The following is a 26396-nucleotide window of genomic DNA, read 5'->3' on the forward strand; positions in this document are numbered from 1 at the left end:
TTCTCCAGGGAAAACTATGGGGAGTTTTTGGTGGGCAGAATGCAATTACCCTGGCTGGAAGTATGCCAGGTTAGGAGGTACACGCCTGACTGTTGCAAAGGCATCAGGAGGCTCTCCCACAAAAACAGTGTTTTAAGCAGAAGACAGAATGAGAATATAGTTATGAGCACCTTAATCACTCCCTGTAAGGTAATTATGATTATGTTAGTCACTATAATGTTTTTCAGTAACGATTCTTTACCTTTCCAAGGTTGAGAGTGAAAACCAGTAGGCCCTATTGAAAACAATACATTGATCACAATGGTATCTCACAATGATGGTAGCGCCATCTTGATTAAGTCCTGCAAAATTACCGACAGGTGTGCAAGGATTCTTTAGTATGTGCTGGTGACTTTTCTACTGGTCCAAATTTGGCCTGCTTTGGCCAGAAAGAGAGCGGATCTAACCCATAGCATCATGAGTTCTTTCTAGAGCTTGCATTGATGTTAACGTTTCACAAATCTGTCTTGTAGCCATTTCTTCTGTGGCCTCATGGCAATTTGAAGACCAATTTGAAAATATGTGTGCTTTCATCATTCCTGCTTTACAGATGAGAAAACTGAGGTTTAAAGAGATGAACTGACTTGTTTACAGTTATACATTGGTAAGTGTTAGAGCAATTACCCCACATTAGTCTCTACACTTCACCACTCTCCCAGAGAAAACTTGAATAATACATCATTCTTCCCTTCTAGAAATGCTAATTTATGTTTCTCAACATATTTTTAGTGCCGAATTTTAAAATTATGTAAGATGTAGTTTTGAAGTTGGAGCCATCAAAAAGTTCAATCGTGACTAGTTGACTAGAAAATATATTTGATAATAAAAATTCAGTTAAAAAAATGGATTACATAATCCATTTTGCTAAACATAGCCTGCAAGAATCTAAGGAGCATCAACTCTGAAATCAATCACTCGAGAAGCTAAATTGTTAAAGTTCTTGTGAAGTAGTTTCCTGATAAATGGCATTCTTTGACAGAGCGTCTGGGTAGACACGGCCTACTCGTGATTGATCCTCAAGAATTTTGAGTTATTTTTAAAAGAATATTTCATTTTACATTGATATGAGGTCACGAAGAATGACACACAGGAATTCAAATTCCAGTCCCATCACTATCTGAATGACCTTGGATGTGGTCCTTCATTTGGGAATGAGACATCAGGAGGTGGCCTAGGGTTGACATTATATGCATAGCTAGGGATGATTAAATGACATATGTGACAATGCTCAGGATGACATCTGCCACACAGTATATGCTCTGCAGCTTAAAAAAATTATTTCCAATAGTTATTTATAGTTGCCTACTTTCAATCAAAATAACATACTCAAAGGATTTACAGGACATACTTCTCAATGAATATATTAATTTCCATGATAGTCTCTTGAGATTTATTTGGGATATTTAAATTGAAAGGCTGAATGAACTAAACCATATTCAGGATTTGAAGATACAAAAATAATTTAAAAGTAGAAACAGGAACATAGCAAAAAAGCTGAGTCAAATGTCCAGAGGTCTAAAGCACCTGATTTTTATAAAAATTAGTCTTTCTCTATTTGATTGATTTTTTTTTGTTTGTTTCATCCATTTATTTACCTAATATTCAATGTCTATTAAGTGACAAGCAATGTGCTAGGTGATGAGAATATAAACATTCTAAAAGGAAGTAAAGATAAAATGTGTAGTCTTTGACCTCATGAGACTCACAGAATAACTACTAAACAGATGTGCCGACAAAGTGTTTTCATATAATAATTATATTTATTTATAAGTGACAGTAGCTTAAAATCAAATCGTCTTGGAGATGCTATTAAGGTTTCTAGATAATTTCCAGTTCCTTGAAGCATCACTAATCCTTGGTTACAAATCACGGGCTAAGATAGACTTGGATAATAGATTTGGTTTCTTCAGATGTTATAAGTCTCCTTGTTAGCTTGCTCAGCTGGTAGAATGTCTGCACACACCCAGGAGTCTTGTGTATAAATAAGGGGACACTGTTTGCTGGTGTAAACATTGGGATACCAGTGTTTATATGCATTGCTTGATATGATACCTGTGAAATGTATGGGACATTCTGATTCACGTCTCCAACAACGCACAAGGCAAGGCTTAACTGATGTCAACATACTTGTCCCTCTTCCTTGTAGGGCTCAACGATTTTATGAATGTAACCAGAAGTAGGAATTAATTTCATGAATCCATTATTATACTTTGCAATATAGGCAGTGCTCCGTGTTAAGACTAGAGGGGAAACATGTCTTCAGGGCCCTGCCAATTCAGAGTTTCCACCGCCAGGATCTTGTCTCTTTCTCATCATGGCAGATAAAAGGAAATGAGAGGGAACAATAAAAAAGAAAGAGACAGAGAAACAGGAGGGTAAAAATTGCAAATCTGGAAGGTTCCCTAACACCAGCTGAAACATTTGTCCACAATTAGACATCACCATTTTCAGCATTCCTCTGCCAGATCTCTTACCCGATTAAATTGGCTGCGTGTGTCAACACGTTTCTACAGAAACATGTTCCCACCTCCTGACTAAGCTGTAGGAACCTACCTGTAAATGTAGAATCTAAATTTATTTCTTTTCATTGTGCAACTTATGACCTTTTGGAAAATTTTCCATGTTCATTATCCACTTCATTTAAAACTAGAGTCATAGCTAATTCTTGAAGTATATTTGGAAACTAAAGAAAGATGGTCTGGCTCAATTTGCAAAGTGATTTTGTTGAATGTCCAAATAATAACCTGTATTGAGAAGAACACGAGACAGAGTTAGTAATAGGTGAGGGAGTGTTCTAGTAGTTGCTGTGTGATCTTGGTAGGTCCTTGGTGTTTGTAGTTTTCCAGTGAAAGCACTGGACTTGAGCTGTCTTTTGGGAATGTGTCTCGTCAGTCACAGGCGATGTGTTGGGCCTTGGCCACTCACGAAGTCACTATGGTACCAGCACAACTTTCAGATCATTTCTTCATTTCATGCAAGAGTCTCAGGCGACACAAATGACGGGCATTCACTCTCCTGGCCTCTTGGAAAGCCTACGTGTTCCCTGTCATTTCTTTGAAGAAAGGGCTAGCTTATGGCTTCATGACATTGTCATAGGTGGATGAATATCCTTATCACAATAAACTGAGGTAGTATTAAAATGAGTAACAGGAGCACGTGCACACACACACACACACACACACACACACACACACACCATTAAAGTTAATGATGTGGTGGGGGCATTCCCCCGTATTTTTATTCTTGGGCATCAGGATTTGGCATGTGACGGTAGTATTTCTATTAGGATATGGTAAATTTAGGAAATTAAATATAACTTGGAAACAGGACTTATGTAACACACATAATTTATATAACCTCTTTTGTGCCAGTAAAAGAGATCATGTTCAGAGGCAATGGGGCCCTTAAAAAAACACACAACACATCTAGCTATTTTTCAGTTCACTAGTCCTTTCTAATAATCCTTTCCAGAATCTCCAAGAGTGGGGAGTTTGGAGGCTGCCATTCACATCAGCCAGCAAGCCCCACCCCTGCCCCCTTACCGTGAGAGTGCACCATATTTTTCATTTCTTCAACTTGCACTGGCAATCTGTTTTAGCATAATTTACACATTTACACATTTTAGAGAGCAAGGCACAGTCATGCAACTTAATTCCAAAAAACATAAGCACTGAAGGCTGCCTCTGCACATTAGCTTTGCAAAGCATATGAACGCCTTTGTCGAAACCCCTTCCCAGGCACAAGCTTGTCTGGAATCAGCGTCAGGAAGTACCTGCTGTTTGTCAGGTTCCAACCAGAATTCTCTGGAGTGGTTTAGAGCCCTACGTGGTTGCCCTTTAACTGCTGGTGTGGGGTGGGCAAGCCTTAGTCCTGGGCGCAACGTACCTTCCAGGCTACCCAGCTCATTAGCATCCTGCAGACACCAGGCACTCCACTGAAGAATTGACTTCTAAGCATCAGGAAAGCAGGTTTTGCCCCATTGTCCTATTAAGTGTAATTTGACTGATTCATCCTCCCACACTGACTATTTCTTTTAAATGGGCTTAGAAAGCTCAGGTGAAAACAGAGCTGGTGGCTCTTAGCCAGAGCAAAACCTTTGGAATTGTACAGAATTGGGTGCCAGTCCCACCTCTTCTCTTTCTGGCCTGATGACCTTGAAGGTGACCGACTGTCCCTGCTCGGACCCCATTTCCGTTTCTATAAAGAGAAGGGAAAAGTGTTCTCTAATAATCTTTCGGTAAGGAATTGGTGAGCAAGTGTATACGAAAGAACATTGGCACCCGAGTCCCCAACGGATGCCGCTTCTCTCCCGTTCTCCTCGCCAGTGGGAGGTAGCGTGGTGCTCTAAGTAGAAACAGGACAAGGGCAAATCATCTGCCAAACACAGCGAGCCCTGCCTCTCTCCAGAGGAGGGCTCGCCCCTCTGAAAGACACTGCTTGCGACCCCCTCTGACAGTTGTCTTACTACACTAGAGTAATTGAGTTTCCCTCCTCTTCAGCTGGGCTGCTTCCTTAAAAGTAGTGATTAAAACAGATTTACTGGAGGGCAGGATGACATTTATATGGACTAGAAGCATTTTCCTGTGCATTTTGTTTGGGGAGTAACCTTTCAGAAAGGGTAGATTTAATTTAGGGAACACTTCATTACGTGGGGAGCTGATCACCAGAAGGAATATTCCTACAATGAAAAAGGCCATCATCTCAGAAGGGTGTGCTCAGTTAAAAAAAAAAAAAAAATCTGACAGTTAAGGGAATTGAGGATTTGGGGGCGGGGGCATGCTTCTTTGAGTTGGCAGTGCTTGGATTTCTTTCCTTTTCTTTGGAGCAGCCCGCCCCCCACCCCCTTTAACTTTCAGTAATCTTTGGTGCAGGGCTGCCTGTTCACTACTGCTGGAAACTTCTGATGGGGTATAAATGATTAGGGTCATATAAATGGAGATGCTCTGGGTGCTAATTTGTATGTGGAACTTGCTCGAAGAGTGATTGATCTTTCCCCTTACTGCCACAATCCACCTTTAGTTATTGGAGCTGTTTTGAGATCTCTCAGGTTGGTTGTTCGCTGACTCTTAGAAGCAAACTTGAATGTCTAGCAGAAAACGTCACGGAATAGGATAGACTTCATTAACTTGGAAAACACAGCGGCCTGGGGGAATAACACACGTCTAAACAAAAGCGGCATTTATTGACTGAATCCTTCCTCCTTGACCCTCACAGAGCTGAGCACTAAGGTCCTTTATCAACGATCTTTGGGTGGTCTTTGGCGAGTCCTTAGGCAGGAGAAGGTTGTGCCTGTGTTTTCTCATCATGGTGTTGTTTCCTGTGCCCCTTTCAACTGTTTCCTCGCTGACTCTCCTGGTTGCTTAGTTGAGTGTTCTCTTATGGCTCTTTGGCTCCATCTCAAAAAGACTGTTTTAAACCAGGTTCTCAAACATCTCTTCTGTTCTCCTTGAACTCAGAGTGTCTGTCCAGATACCAAGGGCACCATCCATCTTCACCCTTTGGCAAAGCATCAAGCCTGGTCATATGAGGCCATCGAATTACACTCTTAACGGTTCCCCAATTCAACCGCATTTAGAAGCTAGTGAGAGCTGCTTGAAATTGCACACAAAAAAGTAGTGTCGCGTTTCCGTGAAATAGCCTTTGGACTAAAAAGATTTCTCTAGCAACAAATGTAGTAGGTATTCTAACAGCACAATCTGTGAGGTCTGATGAAGCATCGTGGCTTTATATCATTTATTGATCCAAACACATCCTGGATGTAAGCTTTTAAATTTTGTGACAAATTAATATATTAAATTTTGTGACAATTTAAAATATTTAAAATTAAAATATTTAAAATATTGCTCAGTGTATGTTTTAAATACTATTCCAGGTAAAAGTTACCATGTTTTTTCATCTATAAAATTTGCAGACATTAAAAAAAAAAAAAAATCTTGGAACCGAGGAGGTGCTGTGAAACAGGCACTCGTATATGCTAGTTGCAGGAGAGTAAATTGGTATAATTTTTATGAAAGGCAGTCTGCCAATATGCGTCAGGAACATTAAATGTGTTGGTGCCCTTTGGCCTAGTAATTCTATTTCCAGGAATCCACTCTAAGAAAGTAATCCAACATAGATAGCTATTTTCCATGAATCAGTTTATTTAAGTGCTGTAATCATGAAGGAAAAAAAAAAGGAAACTGCAAAATGCTACTAAACAGGTGAATGATTAGGTAGAGTATTGTATATACATATTACGTTATGTAAATAAATAAAATTTAATGATATCAGGAAATGTTTACTGATGAGGTTAAGGGCAAAATGCAGTGAACTCAAATCTATACAATGTATATAGAAGATGATGAAAAGAAATCAGGCCAAATGTTTATTATTGATTATCATCTTGAGTTTACTGGACATTTTTCCTTCTCTCTTTATGTTTTTTTTTTTTTTTTTTTTTTTTTGTATTGTATGCATTTTAAAGAATTAAAAACATTCTAAGCAGTAATCATAATTTGGCTAAAAGTGTGTGTGTGTGTGTGTGTGTGTGTGTATATGTGTATAGATGAAGAAATTTTTTTTTTTTTAGAAAAATAAAATATGTCTAGCAGGAAAGATGAAACAAAGAAATAGTTGGGTTAAGTTCACATTTTTCAAACCAACTTGTGCTTCTAAAATAAAATTCTGCCTCTACCACACTGGGTTCCTGGAAGCTGACCAAAATCTGCTCAGTAATATTAACTCCACTTAAAAAAAGGAAGAGAACATATTGAACTGCACTCACTTATGGTCTGGGCGCTTGGAAGAAATCAGTTGGTGAGTACCAAAGTGATGACATGCATGTTTCTATTTGCATTTTGAAAATTGACAGATAATTGAAAAGAATAAGCATATGAAATTTCTCAGAGGAAGCAAGCTGAAAAGCCAGAGGAACCTCGCCCATGGAGGCATCCTGGTGCCTAAAGTCTGGTGACAGAATGTTCTGGAACTGTATACTTCTTTAGCTATGACCAAATGGGTCCTCTGCTTGCTGGGACTGGGAAGAGCTACATCCAGTGGTCTAGCCAGCTCAATAACAGTACTCCATAGTCAGAACTCCCTAGCCACTTCCCCCATCGTGCTTGCTGCTGAATTGCAGAGACCCTGCACAGGAATTCACCAGAAACAGTAACCCATCTCAGTGCCTTTTAGAGGATCCACAAAGGTACTCCAGAGAACAGTATTACTGGGCATTAATTTTTTATTTAATTTATTAGTTTTTAACTAGAAACGGTTAAATTAAGCAAATATTCTATATATCTATATGTATTACAATAATCACAATGATCTAACAGCATTAAAGATTGCAGACATGCTCAAAATATACACAGTGATAGAATAAAAAATTTAAAGCATATGGAAATACAAAACAAATAATTTGTTTCTGATTTTAAAAAAACAACTACTGAATGATGATGTTTTGTGGAGGAAAGGAGAGAGAGAGAGAGAGAAGGAGAGACAGAGAGAGACACAGACAGAGAAAGAGAGAAGAAACTTTACTAACAATAGCATGTACTTTGGGTTGTGTCTGTGTAAGTTTAGACATAAAATGCCTATGTGAAAATATAAATCTGGATTTACCGCCTCCCTCTCCCCCCAGGGCATGGATAAGGGTGCTGAGAAGCAAAGAGAATTGATCTGAGAACACTGCTTGTGTATCTCCATACTTCAGTGCTCCAGTCTCCCACAAAATGTATTTATTTAACAAATGTCACCCAAAACAGCTTGGTAGCAGATGAGGGTTTATTTAATGGCAGTAAAACAGGTGAAACATTCCCTACATTTTTTGTCTCTGTTTATGTTTCTATCAAAAAAAAGAAAGAAAAAAAAAAAAAAAGAACTGAGCTGGTTTCAGCTCTTTACACACTCAAACAGAACCATGGCATATATTTGGGAAGTAAAGCAAATTTCACTTAGGAACTGGCTTGGAAAATACAAATCTCTATATTTTCTCAAAGCAATCTATGATTTTTCTACCCAAAGGACAGGAGGATCAAATCCAGATTCGACTTTGCTTTATTTTAACTCTATTTTATTTACTTATTTTTTGAATGCTTTCTCCTTCAAGATTTGCCATCTCGATCTGGCACCGGTGTTAAGTTCTTTTAAGTCTTATGTTCTCTTCCTGTTTTCGCTTTACTATGCTTTGGAGTGCCCTCTCAGCCAGGGGGGGAAAAAGAAAAAAACACCCGATCTTCTCCCCAGTCCTTTCATCTGTAACCTTTCTACAAGTAAATGCTAATTGAAAAAGAAAGAACACCACTAATCTTGGAATTTAAATGCATTTAACAAAACCAATCTCACTCTAAATGGTTGTTTCGCCATTCCCTTTTCCCTAACAGATGTCAAGAAACTGCAATTCCTATTAAGAACACTTGACTGTTTATTCAGCATGGGAACCTCAGCCCCAGTCTGCATCAATCTAAATGCGTTTCGAGACGTCAGGCCCCCGAAAAGTGCAGACGGTTAGTTGGTTATTTTTAAATGTAATCTTCACATAAAAGAATCACAGCGTTTTCCCTTTCACTTTGTCATCCTTTCTCTTTTTTTAACGACGGCGTCAAGCGTAGGCATCGAAGGGAATTTTTATGACCCGTTCCATGTAAGTTGCTTTCGGCATGAGCTAGTAGACTTGTCATGTGGTGAATGAAATTATTAGTTAAGTTTATGAAGTTGATTGGGAAAAAAAATGTGCTGTCCGATCTCCTGTATCCAAAATGCTTGACACCTAAGTGGAGTGTCGTTTTCCTGCTGCTGTGTGCATGTGTGTCTGTAGGTGCTACTGGACCCAGGCCTGCAGGGAGAGGGGCAGGAGGCAAAGGGGGCGCTGTCTGGGGGCCCCTGGATTGGTCTTGGCTGGCAGACAGGGACAAGATGTGCACGTGTGAAACCAGAAAATCCTCACGTGTACTTGGCCTTGTTCTCCGAGTATCTTCTCGTATGTCTCATTTGTTTAAAAGCACCTTGCTCAGCACTTGGCGTATAACGAACAAAAGTTGCACATACGAGCTGCGTGGTTTTCCAGCACCGTGTCTGCACGGAGTGGTGGGCCCTTGTCATCTGGCCAGCACCAAGCTGCACAATTTGGAATTTTCAGAATTTGCAGCATTTTGACATGTTGCCCCTTTCCAGTTCACTGTCCCTTTTTTCACACTTATTAAGAATGGAAGGGGAAAGAAAACACAGATAAGGAAATCACATCAACTCAGAACTGGAAATAACATTCCTTGTTTGGGATGGAATTGGGCCATTACGTTTATTGGGCGCCTGACAATAAATTGACTCCTGCAGGCAAGTGTATCATCTTGACTCGCCTAGCAGCTGGGTGACACGGCTCTTATTTGCTCCATTTTATAGACGAGAAAACTGAGGATCTGAAAGCTGGATTTCACGCCAAAGCTGGTCTGTAAAACAGGCCACACTGATACTGAAGCTCGTGCTCTTATCAGCCAGACCGTGAGGGTGGCTGGCACTTGTCTTTCTTCAAATCCTTTTTCATATCTTATTTTTACAGATACGTAAACATAGACGTTAACCTTTCACTACGTGGTGAGCTCCCGGAGGGCAGAAGCTTGCTGTGATTTCATAGCGCACGGTCCCCACAGCTTGCATCCTCCACCTCTTGGCATATTCGTGGTCAGATGGTGAACTAAGGAACTAACACATATATTAATTATTCACATTGCAGTCATATGTGCCTCGTAGGTGTGTGATTTTCTGGCAGGTGCTGATTTCCTGGCCTACAGTAAAAAATGCACATATATTTCTGGGGCATGTGGGGCCTGGCCCCCACGTCAACTGGAGTGTGTGGTTCATATTGAGAACCACCTCCCCTCACATGTTCTAACCGATTTCCACACTTTGGAGTTCAGCGGTGTGTTTGTGATTTTCTGGGTAAGGAGGAGGTTGAATTTGGAGATGGGCAGCCTGGGCCGGAAGACAGTCTTGGATTCTGAAGTCAGGCAGGCTGGGGGTGGTGCTTCACTCTCCACTAGCTGTAAGAAAATGATCTTGTCTAAGACTCAGTGTCCTCTGGGTGACGCTGAAAGTAACAGCCCTCTGCAAAGGGAGACGGCAAGGACCCAGAAAGGGTGGAAATATGGCGACTTACGTGGTAAACGTATAATAAGTTCCAGTTTAATTTAGTAGAAATTATAAATTTGGGGATTCAAAGCAGCAAAGCACAGGCATTCAGCTGTAAGCATTCCTCTCTCCCGATGTCCCCCTGTCTCTGCTTTTCTTTGTCTCTCTGTCGCATTCCTGCCTCCCTTTCTGCATGTCTGCTATGTTCTCCCTGGCTCCTGCTCTCCCTTTATCTTCTGTCTTCTTTTCTTTCCTCTCTTCCAATTTCCCTAGGTCCCGTTTTCCCTCCCTCATTTGTAAATCCTGTTTGCTCTTTGCTGAGGAGCAGCAAGGAACACAGCGCCCCAGAGGGGCAGCAGGCAGCTGAGTCATGGCTCATGCTGTGGGGCATCTCCATGAGGCGGGTCTGGTTGGCAGCTCTCTCCAGAGCAGGATGCTAACCGAGGTTTATGGGCTGGAGACGCTTAAACTCTTAGAATCCCTTAGAATCTCTCAGCACCGGCTGGGAGGCTTGGCCCTAAATCTACCTGGGGAATCCTGAGATGGAACCCAGGGTCGCTGTTCTCTCTGCCGGTGCGTTTGCAGATCTGACTGCATGCCGAGCCTTCGGCTTGGTCCTCTGAGTTCCCTGATGGCAGATGACAGCAGGAGGAGGTGAAGATGGAGGAGAGGAGAGGAGATGTGAAGATTTAAAACCCTTAAAATAATTTACTCTAATTCCTTTCTTTTATGGAGGAAGAAACTGAATCTTAGAGAGCTCAGGGACTTTTTTCAGACTCACACAGAAGCAAAGGAGAAGGAAAATGCAAGCCTATGTCTCTTGATTCTCAACTTTCTCTCACTCTCTGTCCAGTATTTCACAGGAAGCAGCCAAGGGCAAGGATGAGATTATAAGACGCAAAGGAAGCAAAGCCAGCAGAGAGCTCGTGGCGTTGGGCCTCGCCAAGCAGCCCATAGGCCGGACCACACACACTCGGTGTGAACTCAAAAGACCGTTAATGAGCTGCGTGAACTTGAACAAGACATCTGACTTCTTGAGCCTCTTTTTTTATCTGCCTGGCAGCAGGAAAAGATCCAGGCTTAAATTCAACTAACATTTGCAGGTACCTGCTCATCTCTGCAGTTGTTAAGCTCGGGATAATTCCGTTCTCCCAACCAGCTTTTGCGTTACCTTTTACTCCCACTTTATAGATGACGAAACTGAACCTGAAGCTTCCTGCCTGTGTACTTTTATTCTCTTCATTCCAGAGAATCAAAGTGAGTGTTATGGTCGCAAAGAAAACTTGGGAATCAGATGTCCTTGTGTCTGCATTGTTTTTTTTTCACTACACCCCGTATTTCTTTGCATCATGTAGTCACGTAGAACTTGAGCTCGCTCATCTGTCAACGGAGATAAGGAAGCTGACCTTGCAGGAAAAACGGGGCTAAGTCAGAATGTGTATGTGAAGGCATCCAGCCTTTTGCTGGAGGATTTCACTCTCCAGGAGTCAGAAGCAAAAGGAAGACACACATGGGCACCTGCTAGACTTCAGCTTGGAGCTTGGTTCTAAAAGTGGGTGAACAGAGTAAGGAAAGAGCCAAGAGTCTTCCTACATATATAATTTCATTCTCATCATTGAGGAGACTCAAACTAAGCCGCCACCAGAATTTAGTCATGCTTCTCGGTTTTGAAACTGTCGGAAGCTTGGGAAAACAACAACACAAAAACTATGACAAGTGGGTCCAGAATAAAGGAAGTTCTTAATGAGGTACAAACAATGGGAGAGCAAGTTCTAGCCCCACAGGTTGCGAATATTCCCCAGGTGTTCCATGGCTTGTCCTATGCAGCAGGCCCTACCAGGCCCAACCGGACCTCACCGGCCCTACCAGACTGCACTGGGCCCCACCTGGCCCCACTGGGCCCCACGTGTAAGAGCAAAGGAAAGAAACCGGCAGGACCATCCACAGTGAAATGCATATTCTATTCACCTGTTTGTCTTATGGGTACCTCAGAAAAAAAGATGAGAAGAAAGAATAGGAGGTGAGTTCACTGTAATAATGGAGGTTCTTTGTTCTGAGATATTAATCCACATCGTCCACATGCAGAAGGTCATAACGAAAGGCGTGCTGTGCCCCACATAGGGCCTCGGTCGAGTTCAGTAAGTGTGATAAGTGCTTGCCCATCGTCTGCATGGTTGAGAATCGTACAAAACTCAACTAGACTTTCCAAAGCCGCTGCCGTCACTCTGCTGGCGTTCAGCTTTATTAGAAACAAAACAAAAAACAACAGAAAAATGAGCCCGAACACTGCGCCCCTGTTTTCATAGCCTGCGTATGTCTCACTTTCCTGCCCTGTGCTTTTCTCCCACCATTCACTCCTACTGGCCCGTCTCTCCCATTTCCATACCTGACCCATTCTCACGGTCCGTTCCAAAGGTGACTTTCATTAGGCCCTCCCTGCCCCCGTCGCCTCCCCCGCTGTCCGGGATCTGCTGGGTCTCCTCCCCTGTCCTGATTTCTGCTTCCCGTAAGTTGCAACGCTTTCTCCCCACATCCACTTTTTCCAACTGAGCTCCAGGGCTCCTGATGACACAGTGGGACAGTTCCTGGGTGCTCATTTCTGTCTGGTGCCAGGCAGAGGGTTGTGCATGTGAATCGGGCACACATGTATGTTAGTGAGTGCTCACAAGCCACTGGCTTCACGTGCGTAACCAAGGCCCACTCGCTGAACATGAGCACTTCCTAGGAGCTTGTTTTGGAACCACAGACTCAGGTAGGAATTCTGGCTGGGCCGCTTCCCAGATGTGACTTTGGGGCCAATTAGCTAAATTCTCTGTGCCGCAGTCTTCTCGTCTATCAAATGGAGAGATCAATGCTTCCTGTCTCAGGGAGCTGTGAGGATTAAATGAGTTGATGCATGTAAGGCACACAACCAGGCCTGGGCATTGTTCGTATTCAATATAGATCAGCTCTTACATGTACAGGACATGAGCCAGGAGGCCTGGAGAGAGTCTTCTGCCCAATCTCTGCCAATGCAGATTGCAGAACACGTGTTCAGAAAGCCTGAGGGACCAGGCCAAAGTCACGTCCATGTGGCTAACTTGTGATAGGGGCCTAGCCAAGACCTCTGAGTCTGTGACAGTGAACTTTATCAGCGTGTGTGTGTGTGTGTGTGTGTGTGTGTGTGTGTGTGAGAGAGAGAGAGAGAGAGAGAGAGAGAGAGAGAGAGAGAGAGAGAGAGAGAGAGAGAGAGGTGGGAGGATAGAAGGATGGGGAGAGAAGGCAACACCAGCCTGTTTTCCTAATCTGAGCAGATTTCTAATTAGGATAACATTCAGCTATTCTTATGAGAAAATATGAGAAAGGAGGAACTCATCTCTGAGCCTGCTCAGAAGCACATGGTGGCGGAAGGTAATCAGGCTTCCTTCAACCTGTGCTTGGCTCAGAATCTGGCGTGAGCTATCTTTGTTTCCCTATCTTTTCCTGAAACCTTTAGCAATCGCTAACAATCCTATTTACTCTGTGTACCAGACAAACACAGTTACCGTCGCCATCTCACTATTTTTATCTAATATTGAAATTTCTCTCCCTAAGAGGAGCCCTGAATATATTATGATATCGGCTGAATAAATGATCTGCGTAATATACTGTGCAGAGATGGTATTTTATGAAGCTGGGCTCTAACTGAAATGCACGAATCATTCAGTTCTCGTTTGAAAAGAAATTCAATTGGATACATTTTCAAGAAAGCAAAATCGTGTGTGTGTGTGTGTGTGTGTGTGTGTGTGTGTGTGTGTTTTAAATATTCTTGCAAACTTTTGGATTCAAGGCCAATTGTTTTATATCTCTCAGTGGGATAGACTGCCCTGCAATGTCTAGCATATTTTTTTCCCATGGAAATTGAGGCTGTCTCCTTGCTCTTAGGTGACGCAAGTTCCATGAGTAGCAGGGTCATTATTGTTTTATATATGCTACGTCAAAGACATCTGATAGTGTCTGAGGCATTGCAGATGGTTCTCTCGACATGTCTGTGGGTAAAAGGGGAGCAGAAGGTTCCCCTTTGGCCGAGGAGGAGTCTAGTCTACACCTCGGGTACACCATCAAACAGTTACTGACCCCTCACTGGCTTTGCCAGCTGCATTACAGTTTCAATATTCACAATGTGATTTTGTGTTTCCTTTTCTACTTTGGGTAGAATAGCCACAGTGACAGTAGTAGCAATTACATTTGTAATGACGTCGTTTGCTTATTACAACAATTTCAAAGGTTCTTTTTGATCTGCACAGTCCCCAGGAAGACACTGGGAAACAGAGGCCGGGAGCCGGGGAGCGGATCACTTGTGCAAAGCCCCATGGGTAATAAATGCAGAACGGGGCTTCAGATGAGGACGTGGGATCTGAACGTGAGTCCCCGAGTGGTCTCCCTGACTGACGGACATGCTGCTGCCGCCTCTGCCTTCCACCTGAGGCCTGGACTCCTGTGGTTCCGAATCCTGAAGGCAAATTCTTGACTTTCCGTTCATGGAATGGAAAGTCAAGAAGTCAAGGCCACAGTGAAGCGGTGCTGGGTCTCCTCACCCCTTCGCCTGCATGTTCTATCTCCCCCTAAAGACAGAGACGGGACAACCACAACACCACAACAAAAGCCTCAGCGCTCTCCTAAGCGAATCTCTTCTGTTTTCAGCTGAGGAAAGCAATTTGGAGACAAGCTCGGAAAGGTGAAACAGCTTCCCAGAATCTCAAAGCTAATTAATGGCAAACTGAAGACCAACCCTCGGGCCTCTTCCATTGATTCTCCCATTAGGCCGTCAGGCTGCTTTCTGGCCCGTCTTCAGCCCATTAAGACAGAGTGTCACAACCCACTCATCATGGGCCTTTGTTGCCGGATGGATGAGCGTCCCCAGATGCCACTGCTGTCCCCCAGAAGAGGGCTCACAGAGGGTTCGCAAAGTGAGGTGAAAGCTCTTTCAGCATCCCGGAGCCTGCTGACAACACGCTTCTGGCCACCATCCCTCAAACCACGAATCCTTGGGGCAGCCACAGGGGGTGGTGCAAAGTCAAATAAGTTTGGGAAAATTCTGGTTTCAACAGTTTCTTTGCATTAGGATTTCTCGGGGCTAATGTACTTGATAAATGTCCAAGACAGACAAGGGTGACGTGTTCCCCAACTTATTTTCTAGAGAACCTGTTTGTTATTTTTTTTCTCTCAACGAATATCTTGTATGGCTAAGGGTTCGTGGGCAGCAAACTCTGGTCCTCAAGCCTCATCCAACCGGCCACCTGTTTTGTGAATAAAGCTTTATTGGAACAAGACCTGCTTGTTTGGGGACATATTCTCTATGGCTGCTTCTGCACTGAAACAACAGAATTAGGTTCTTGCAACAGAGACGGTGTGGATCACAAAAGGACACCGGCTGGCTCCGTGGTCCATTGCAGAAAAAGTGTGTAACCGCTAAGAGAATACTACAATTTACTCTTTATTACAAATGCCGAGCCTCAGCAGCAATCACCACGAGTGTTAGAACAGAACATCTGCCCAGTGCTTCACAGTGTCCACTGAGATGGCCATGATGAACTCACTTTTAGCGTTCTCACTGCTCATGGAATTTTCCACTCATAGATAAGTTATGTAAGACTGAGCATGGGCCCAAGACATCCTGAGATCCTGAAGTGGCCAGCCACAGAGCAGGGGCCGTTACGTCTGCGGGGTGGCAGTCTCTTCCACGTGGGGCTGAGTGGGAGAAAAACGGGACCAAGGGGCTGCGTCTTTACCGCGAGGCTCGTGGTGACCGGATGCCCATTTGAAGTTTCCCCGCTCGGAGGACTGGCAGCTGAGGCCCTGCTGCTGTGTGCAGGGAGTTACGGGGCTCAGCGATGTTGTTTGGGTGTGGATTTAAATTTCGCTGTACGTGCTTGCATTTTTTTTCTTTGTTGCAGATTGGCTTCCAGTGAACTGAATATTAAAACAATATTACAGGAGAAGCAACCCGGCCCCGCTGATTGTTTCCTCCCAAAATGGATGTGGTGATGAGCACACGCTGCCATTTACATAAACAATCAGTTGAACGGGCCTCAGCGAACATGGGCATTTAGGTTTGATGACATCCTGATTGTAACCATAAATAACAATATTTTCATTGTTGAGTAATAAACGTTATTACCCAGTGTGTTTTAGGTGAGTGGGCACTTAACGGGGTAAGGAGGAGATGGTGGGGAGATGGAGGTGAGCGCTCAGTGATATGGGAAGACATAACCTTGCCAATTTAAGGTGCGCGATAAATGTTGTCGCCAAGGGCCCGTTGGTAAATAAGATGAGGCTTTTGGCTCACACCAGGCTGACTTGTACAAATGAGATGAATCAAGGCAGAAAAACGATTTCACTCGCCCCACAAGCCTGTGTGGAGGGACAAAATGTTCCAGGCTCTGTCGCTGATGAGCTCATGGTCTGGGGGGGATAACAAGACCACCCACAGGCAAGTGGTGGCAGTGTCACGGGATGAACACATCAGAGCAAAGAGAACCAGTTTCTGTGAGTCTCTTCAGTTGCTCTTTCTAAGATCCCGTGGTTCTGATTTTACTGCTCTGTTCTTGTGCTTTGTTTGGTCTTCTGGTTGTTTATTTTCTAATTTCCATCTTTGGGTTTTCAGTTCTTGTACTGAGGTCTGACATACCGTCATAAAGCTCATTAACCTGCGATACATAGGCTGACACATTTTTACATGTGTGTACACTTGTCTGACCACCACCAAGATCAAGACACAGAATATTCCAGCGGCCAAGAAGGGTAGTCTTTATTTTTAAATGCACACTGTGGAATGAAACAAATATTTCAATTCCAAGGGGACCCTTCTATAAAACACAAAAAAAAGACATCATGGAGACAAAAGGCAAAATACATCAGGAAAAGATTATGAAAGAGGCCTGTGCTCCCAAGCACAGGTTTCAGCATAGACGAACATGAACTTGAAACCCTGCACTGCCGTTTACAAACTGTTGTGTTCCTAAGAAACTTGTCTCACCCCTTTGAGACTCAGTTTCCTCTCATCTGCCAAATGCAGATAACAGTACCCAGTTGTGAAGATAACAGTGAGCCTAGTAGTGACAGTTGTACTGGAAACTGCAGTGGCATATGTGGAACAGGTCCCCTCGTACCCGCCTCCCCTGAGAGCTGTCTGTACTTGTATTATTATATGAAGACACCAACAATGCGAAGATCATACTTTGCACTGTCAACAGTTTGTGTACCTGCTAAGTAACAATTTACTTGTCAAAAAAATATATAGTTCCTAAAGGAAGAGGGAGCTGTTGGTGATGGTGGTGATGGAGACCATGCATTATGGAGTTTATGGGACTGTATTGCAAATGAACAAATGTGACATTGAGACTACTTAAGAAATCTAGGGTTCATAGATGATAGAGGCCTGTCTTTATAGTTTTTCTTCCATAACTTCTGTGTTCTTTGTCATTTCCTGGGAACAATGGACCTCAGTCTTCACAGGCTGACATGAGAATATGAGGTTTCAAGTGGTTTCCAAATGAGGAAAGGTACTTTTGGACTTGGGGAATTTTCTCTTTGTCACCTTGGATCTCATCCTACATTACCCCCATTGGGTAGTTGATTTTATGTGTCAACTTGGCTGGGCCAAGGTGCCCAGATATTTGGTTAAATATTAATCTGGATGTTTCTGTGGAAGTGTTTTGTGGATAAGGTTAATGTTTAAATCAGTAGACTTTGAATAGCTTGCCCTCCATAATGTAGGTGGGCCACATCTAATCAGTTGAAGGCCTTAATAGAGGGAAGACTGACCTCCCCCGAACAAGAAGGAATTATGCCAGCACTTGGCCTTTGGACTTGAACTGTAATGCTTTCCTGGGTCTCCAGACCACTGGCCTATGCTGCAGAGTTTGGACTTATAAAACCTCCATGATCACATGAGCCAATTCCTTAAAATCTCTCTCTTTCTCTCTCTCTCACTCAAAATATACACATCTTGTTAGTTCCGTTTCTCTGGATAATCCTAACTAATACACCCCACAAAAAATAAGACAGTCCAATTTTGGTGGAGTTCGTGATGCTAGGCACCCAACAGTCTCCTTAAAAGAAAAGAATGGTCTTTAGAGTCCTGAAGGCCTGCGTTGGAGTTCTGGCACTGCCACTGTAATGGTGTCACAGCCGCGGTGTCTCAGCTTCTCTCAGCCTCACTTTCCTTACTGTGACAGGCAGGTCATGGAATCTATGCTCTGGTCGAGTTGAGAGAATTAACTGATGAGTTATATCACGTCCTGGTGAACACTGTCCAGTCGTGGACGCCCCCTCCTTCATTCTGAAAGCATCAGAGGAAAGCGGCCCACATTGTCTCCAACAAAGAAGGCCAACAAAGAAGGAATTGCTGAGAAGAATGAATGAAGCCCTGGTTCCTTCTTTTCCTTTAATTCAAGTTTTATCCCCGTGGCTAAGTAGCATCAGAAATTGGCCAAATATTTGATGGCTTAGGAAGGAATTATAACTTGGGGAAAGAAAATTCAATAAAAGAAGACAGCTACAAAATAAGTGCTCTGGTTCTAGATGTATATATTTGTTTGTTTGGTTGGTTTTCCACACTAATGCCCTGATGGATGTGTTATCCAGCACTTGGCTATTTTACAACTGATACAATCATGTTGTCAAAGGTTGGAGGGTTGATTTCTTTATCTTTGCAAAAAAAGTCGGTGTACAGTTTATTAACTTAGGTTACTGGAAATTTTTCCCATGGGATTTTAGCTGCAACAAAACCTCAGAAAGAGTGTCCTTAGGACCAGCCTGAAAGACTTAAAAACATTGATAGCTATTATTGAAACAGCAGGGGGAAAAATAGACTGTCGTTTTCACTCCCTTTGCATTCAGAATCAAGTTTTTGTATTTTCCTCATAAGCACCTTGAATATGACTTTTCAGTTCCGTCTTCCTGCAAAACAAATGGCGATTTTCTGTGTAATGATGATAATTACACAGCACCTAAGGGCTTAAAAACACATTCACTTGCATACTTTCTATTAACGCACGATGAGCTCACTCCAGAAAAGAAAGATTATTTGTCGATTATCTGGTTTTTAGTTGAAGAAACTGAAAAATCAAGGAGGGTGGCTGGCTTAACCAAAGCCGGGTGGCCACAGGTGGCTGCGGAGGGTAGGCACTGAACTCTGGCTACTAAGCCTGTGCACTTTTCTGTGTTAATCACAAGTATGTCCAAATTATACACATTGAATGACCAAAGTGAGGACCAGCTCTCTCCCAGTGTCCAGGTCGCCCCACTTCTTCTCTTTCCTCTCCATCTTTGAAGCCTCATCCAGATATGTCTGGATGTTGACACCTGCGGACTCATTCCCACCTGAGCCTAAAGTTACCAGTTGGGTCCCTCCAAAGGGCCACAGGGAAAGAGAGCAGGGTGGGCATCTCCTGTTTGGAGTTCAAGTCCGGTCTGTGATGTATGAATAACAGTATCTTGTCCACCTTACTTCTCTCTGACCTCAATTTTTCCGCCTGAAAATGTGAAGAACAGTATCCAGCTGGCAGCATGATTAGCGCTATTAAATAAACAATACATGCACATGGACAAGGATTAGAGCCCAGCATATAATAGGTGCTTGATAAAAGCTGCCTCTATTTCTCCCCTCCCTGGAATGAGTTAACCTTGCTCCCGCATACTGACGCTGATGGACAGATATGCGAAATGTGAGGTCAGCCCGATGCAGAGGGTGTGCCCCCTCTGCCCAAGCACACGGCAGACCACATTAACCAGCCTCCCTCCCATCAGGCATTGCGGTGTGTCTTCTCCCATCACCCTCCGTGCTCTTTTCCCCTCTGGCTTGATGTAGAAAAGTATGGCAAACTTGAAAGCCACTCTTCCCTTCAGGAACACACAATTTAGAATGAACTTGAGCAAGAAACAAACTTGACGTGTGTTAAATCACTGGTAGTTGAGGGTTTATCAGTTTTAGTGGCTAGTGTTACCTAACCCAGTACTTACCCACACAATATTGTCAATTCATTTAGAAATAGCTCATACACACACACACACACACACACACACACACACACTAGATTTGGCATTTTGAAGACACTGAACATTTTATTGACTTACTACTTTTCACATTTTCTTGGCCTCTATGTGTACAACTTAAAACGTACTGTTAACATTTTTAAAATATACATTTGGTGAGCCTTTCAGGGGCCAGTCGAGAAGCCCCTTTGTGTAGCTGTCTTACAGTTGGCCATCCTCGGCTTGAGTGGCTCCCATGACACGGAACCACTGCCTCCCATGAGAATTGCTGATCAGACAGCTCTGAGTTTTCCGATGTTGTGTTTCATTCCAGATCAGAGCTGCCTTCCCTAACATCTATCCATCCTCCCCTGGCCCCACCATCCGAGAAACCAGAAACCAGACTCCTCATTTTTCTGAAGGGGAACCCCTCCAATAGTCGAATACATAGGCAGTTCTGCTGTAACGCTTGTTTTGAAAATGCATAGTTGTTCCAATGTGATCGATCTATCACAGAACCGTTTGAACATTACACAAAGTTTGCACGTGCTTGTGTGTCATACCTTGTGCAAGAACACTAGGTGAAAGCAGAACACTGCATCAGCTGGATGGAGCCACATAGGAAGGCACACATCACCCACGTGCTCCTTGAATATCTCCCCACGGCCCCAGTCCACTGTGTGTATTATGAGTCAACCAGCCACCTCCCATGTTACCACCTTCTCCCGATTTCAGATAAGCCACGCCCCACCACTTCTTAGTAGCTCACAAGCCTCACCCCTTCCAATACCCAGTTCCCCCAGCAAACTTTGAGCCTCTTTTCGTAGGTAAAAAGCCATATTTATTGTAGTATTCATATAGTTTTCCTAACCATGTAACGTGCTACCTAGTCTATTAGGTCTTAACTTTTTTTTTTCCCCAGTGTGCCATTGATGAAGTATTTGAATGCTGTGCCCCAGCCTAATTTTCCCCATAATGCTGTATTTTTTATTGTACAATATTGCATAGGGGGCAATTCTTAAAAATACACATGTCGCATTATAGTAGAAAAGTTTCTAGAACTTGTATCTTCCTTTAGCCTGTGAATGGAATGAGGAATATTTGTCAATTAGGCACATCTTCATGTTCTCTCGATTAAAAGGTGTTGGGTGCCAGGCCCAGCCTGCTACTGGCCACCCGACAATGAATAAATACAGGTAGTCTCTGCTCCCTTACAGCTTTCGACTATAGACCTACCCTCTTCCCTATTCTCTTAGGAGGGAGAGTAAATTAGCAAACAGAGAAGGGTACCAATGCAATGGTATAATGTCTGTCTCAGCTAATCCAGCCACTAAAAACAAACAAATAAAAGGAGTAAATTCATGTATGGTGGGTCTCTTGTACTGGAGGTTATGTCAAGTGTTTGTATCAGCATTAAGTGAATTCAACTCCATTCAACCCCTCAGACAAGCATCACGTCTGCCATTTTGGAAGCGAGGGAGAGAAGAGTTTTAGCACCTTCCCAAGAGCTAGGACTCAAATCCAGTTGAGCTCTGATTAATTCTCATGCCTTTTCCAACATTCCAGTGTGTCGGTCTACCCAATGTCTGCTCTACTGAATTAAGGCCCAAACATGTTTTTGGTACTGAGGCTTCTTTTCCTCAAAGCAGCCAGAGAAGTGAAAGTTGGAACTGTCAAATGAAAGTGGTTGAGTTCATCTGATTAGCAAGGAAAAAACAAGTACACATAATATTAACAAATATTACTTGCCCTTGAACCTAATTTAAAACTAATAAAGTTGCATAATTCATGCAATCATAAAGTCGAACATTGTGTAAAACTGCATCACATATGGAAGTGATGAACTATCATCTAGTATCTATGAAATTCAAAGGCGATTTCAAAGCTGTGTTTCCAGTGGTGCTTAAGGGATTATTACGGGCCGGAAGTGGCCGATACAGTGGAGTTGTAGCCATTTGGTGCCGGCATGGAAACTAAAAGCTGGAATTGCAGCCAGAAGTGCAGTAAAAACAGACTATTCATCCTGTTTCTATGACTTGTATTCATCACTGCAGACAACCAGGTAATTCAATTATCTTTGGCCTTGGAAGTCTGTTTCGTGTGGTTTATGTGCCCCTCTCTATCAGTCCCTGCTGTTCAGTGAGACCCAGGGAGGGTGGCGCTGCGTTGGCTGTAGGGGGGAGAGCCCTGGTGTGCGCGTGGACGGGAGGCTGAGAAGAAGAACCTGTGTTATTTACTCTGAAAGTGATGGAAATGATCTCATGGTCCAGAATGAATTGTCCCTTGGAGCCCCCAGTAAGAATAGCATGATTCACTTTTATAGCAGCACATTTTATACAAACTCTTTTGTTGGTGGAGAAAAATGTCTCATCTGACATGATTGCAGGGGAAATCTCCGTGTGCTCTTTTCTCTCTCTTGCCCCTAATATCCTCGTGCCCATCTATAAGTGCACATAAAATGTCTGGCACGCAGGATGGTAATGAGGTGGCAGGCAGCCGCTTTCTAACATCAGAATTTCAATAAGGATGGAATTTGCCTCCAAAAGAGGACAGTGATCTTTTCACAAACACTGTCCTTTGTCCTGAGGCACACAAAATCCCCAAATCCCTAAAATATTTCATCTGAAGATAAGATAATTTTGCTCTAGCCTAGGCGGAAAAAGAAAGAGCAGGGAAAGTCATCTATCAGATGCAGCCAGGAAAGTCTTGTTGCTTAGGGAGAAGGTAAATTAAAGGTTTCTATCTTATCTCTATTTCAATTAAAATCTTATTTTTCGTCCCCAGCAGTGCAACCCGTTGAAGTCTTTCCAAGTAAAAAATGCCATTTCAGTCGGTGGACGTTAAAGAAGTCTTTAATGGGTATGTTCTACATGTGATATGGGCTACTTTTCCTGTGTGGGAGAAACGACACAAACAATATTTTGAAAGAGATGTGAAACTTACAAAGGTGGAAAGGGCAGTGAATTGCCCTGAAGAATTCTCTCTCGTAAGGTTTTTTTTTTGTTTGTTTTTTTGTTTTGGTTTTCTTTTCTTTTTTTTTTTTCTTTTTACTGAGCCCTCATTTGAATATTTGCAGACCCACCCCAGGTATTTAAGAAATCACAACTAAAAGGGAGGGAAGGGAGATAGCCAGGGAAAGAAGTATCTTGTTAAAATCCCTTTGAGATACTAAATTCAGAAGCAGGTTTACCTCAGCAAAGATGGTGAAAAGAGAGAATCCAGGGTTCAGGTTTAGAGAGTGTTGTCCAGGTAAGTAATTTTTGTTGAAATAGCCCGGTAGGACTCAGTGACCGAGACCTATGGACGGACCCATGAACAAGCCTAGACTACATCAGGTATCAAACCACAGATCAATCAATAAGTCGATTGATCAACTACTCAATCAGTAGAACTAAAAGTGAAGGACGACAACACTACGTTCCAACGTAAAGTAAGGCAAGTGTAAAGTGTGGGTGTTAGTCAGCCGGCAAGGAAGCGTGATGAGGGGCTCGTGTCCACTGGGGCGGTGCTGGGTCATCCCTGGGAGGGGCGGGAGGGACAAGGGGAGCCGAGGAAAGGGATGAGGGAGCATGTTTGGGCTGAAGGCAGGAGGTGTGGGTTCTATTGCTGGTTTTGCTACAGATGACCAAGACAAAGGTCAGTCAATTTTCTCTGTAAAGGACTGGACCACCAATAGTTTAGGCTTTGCAGCCATGGATGTGGTCTCTGTCACAACTCAGCCGCACGGCTGAAGAGCAGAAGCAGTCACAGACAACATGCAAATGAATGAGCACAGCTGTGCTCCCGTAAAACTTGACCTGTGGATCCTGAGACTTGAAGGTCATATCATTTTCACCTCCTAAAATATTATTATTCTTTCGATTTTATTTTTTTCATCCTTAAGACATGGAAAAACCACTGTCAACTCGCAGACCATACAAAGCAGACAATGACCCGATTTGGCCTGTCGGGGGTGGTTTGCCAGCCACTGGTCAACATCTTGTCACACTATCGTAAGGCGATCAGGTTCATTGCTGAATAAGTGATTTAGAGACTACATGGTCTGGATGGTGCGCCCTCTCACTCCTGGAGCCCTACAAGGCAGCGTCTAGTCCTGTACAGACAATTAGGTTACGTGGGGGAAGATGGAGGCACCCCTAGGTAACTGCTTCGTGAAGAAGGGGCAGTAGGCTAATAATTGTAAGTAGTAAATTGTCTTCTTGAGCTAACGTTTGTCGAGCACTTCGCCCAGGCCAGGCACTGGTCTGCACACCCGTCCAACTGCTTAAGCCTTTATTATTAGCACAATGAGGCAGGTGCCATTTTTACCGCCGCTTTGCAAATGAGGAAGCTGAGGACCAGGGAAGTTGATTCACTTACCAGAGGGCACACAGCTGATGAGTGGTGGAGTCAGGACACCCCAGGCGTGTGGGTCAGAGCTGGAAATGTGGGAGGTGAGCTGTGGAAGTGCAGAGCTGGGACCCATGAGTCCAGCTGCCCCGCCTCCAGCCCAACCTCCACCGCCTGCCAGCTCCAGGAATAGGCTTCCTACCACTGAGCCACAGTTGCCTCATCTGTGGGACAGAACAGTACTTGCATCTGTTTCATAAAATGAGGTAGAGGAATAAGAACTTACAGTCTGTAACCAGTACCTAATAATATTGGCTAATGTTACCATTAACTGTGAATTAGCCTAAGTTTTCTATAACTTAATTATACATTGTGCTAATTTATATCCTTTGCTTTGAAATGATCACTCTCCGACTTTGAGGGATTCTTCTGGAGTCCTTTATTGCATCAGGATTTGGCAACTGACGCCATACTCACTCCATCCATAAACATAAAATTCATGATATTTTAAACAGCCTTGAAACGTCCCGAGGAGTTTTCAGACTGCCCCTGGATGTCTCCCAGGAGTCAGCCTGTAGTCCCAGACCCCATTTGGTCTGGGAGCAAGTGACATCCTTCACTGTCATAAAATGCAGAATCAGTGGGCTCCAAGGGACCTGGAGGGGGATCTCATCTGACCCCCCTGCCTCCGAGGGGGACAGCATGCAAATCATCGCCGCCAGGCTCTGGGTGAGCAGCCAGTCCCACAGGTGTCTCTCACCTCGGGAAAGATCCATAGTATCAGCTCAGCTAAACTCCATCTGGTTTTATGTGAAAACCCCCTAATTGTTGTAGGGAAAAGATTTCTTAAGTTTTGAGTATTTTGTCTTGTTTTTCTTTTTAGTAGTTCTTGGTTTTAAAGTCAAAATCAGAACCTACTGCCACTCACTCCAAGTGATCTCATCGCTAAAACTTCAGTGACAGCCTGTGATCTGCCGGATGAAGTTCACGTTTTCTTTTTTCTTGACATTCAGGGTCTTTCTTTTCTTCTTTTTTTAAAATTAGTTTCAGGTGTACAAAGCAATGTAATAGTTAAGACATTTACACCCCTCACAAAGTGATAGCCCCGTCCCTCAATCTACTACCCCTCTGACATCATATTTAGTTGTTACAATTCCATTGACTCTATTCCCTATGCTGTACTTCACATCCAGTGACACACACACACACACACACACACACACACACACACACAATTATAGTGGACATTCATTATTATTTCACTTCAGCTTCAGGTGTACAGTGCAGTGATCAAGCATTCAGGGTCTTTCAAACTCTCTTTCACCTGCTTATGCACCAGAGATTTATCAGGTCCTTTTACTATCTTTCAAGCATTTTAAGAAGCACACTTCAGCATCTATGAGAATTGGGATCCACTTTAAAATCAATGGCACACCCCTACGGCACGTCCTCCTTACTCTGTAACAAGGGCAGTCACGACACCATGCTTCAGCCTGCACATGTGAGCAGAGCGAAGGGCCAGCGTTGCAACTTGCACAGTTGCAAAAGTAATGGTAACCGGGAAATGATAGTGCAGCACCTTTTCCAACCCCTAGGACTGAAATGGTCAGTCGGTCAGTTCAGCCGTGGGGAGGTGGTAAACTAGTCAAGTTTAGTATCATTCCCAAGGGAGAGTCAAAAAATGGGGTGGTTTCACATCATTGTGAAGATGACTTAATAGCCCGGCTCCAATGACCTTAATTCTTTTCTAGATTCTCTTAACAAATGCAGTATCACCAATGCTCTTGATGGCAGAGAAAAACAATACTGTGTGAAAAAACAAACACACAGAGACACTAACTAAAGACGTTATTCAGGAAAGTTGCAATCTGTGAACAAGTTTTAAGACTATCATAACCATATTTTTCTTTTTATCACAAGAGTGATATATG

This window comes from Rhinolophus sinicus, chromosome 3 (genome assembly GCF_057876585.1).
Source record: "Rhinolophus sinicus isolate RSI-liver-muscle chromosome 3, RSI-T2T, whole genome shotgun sequence".
NCBI lineage: Eukaryota > Metazoa > Chordata > Mammalia > Chiroptera > Rhinolophidae > Rhinolophus > Rhinolophus sinicus.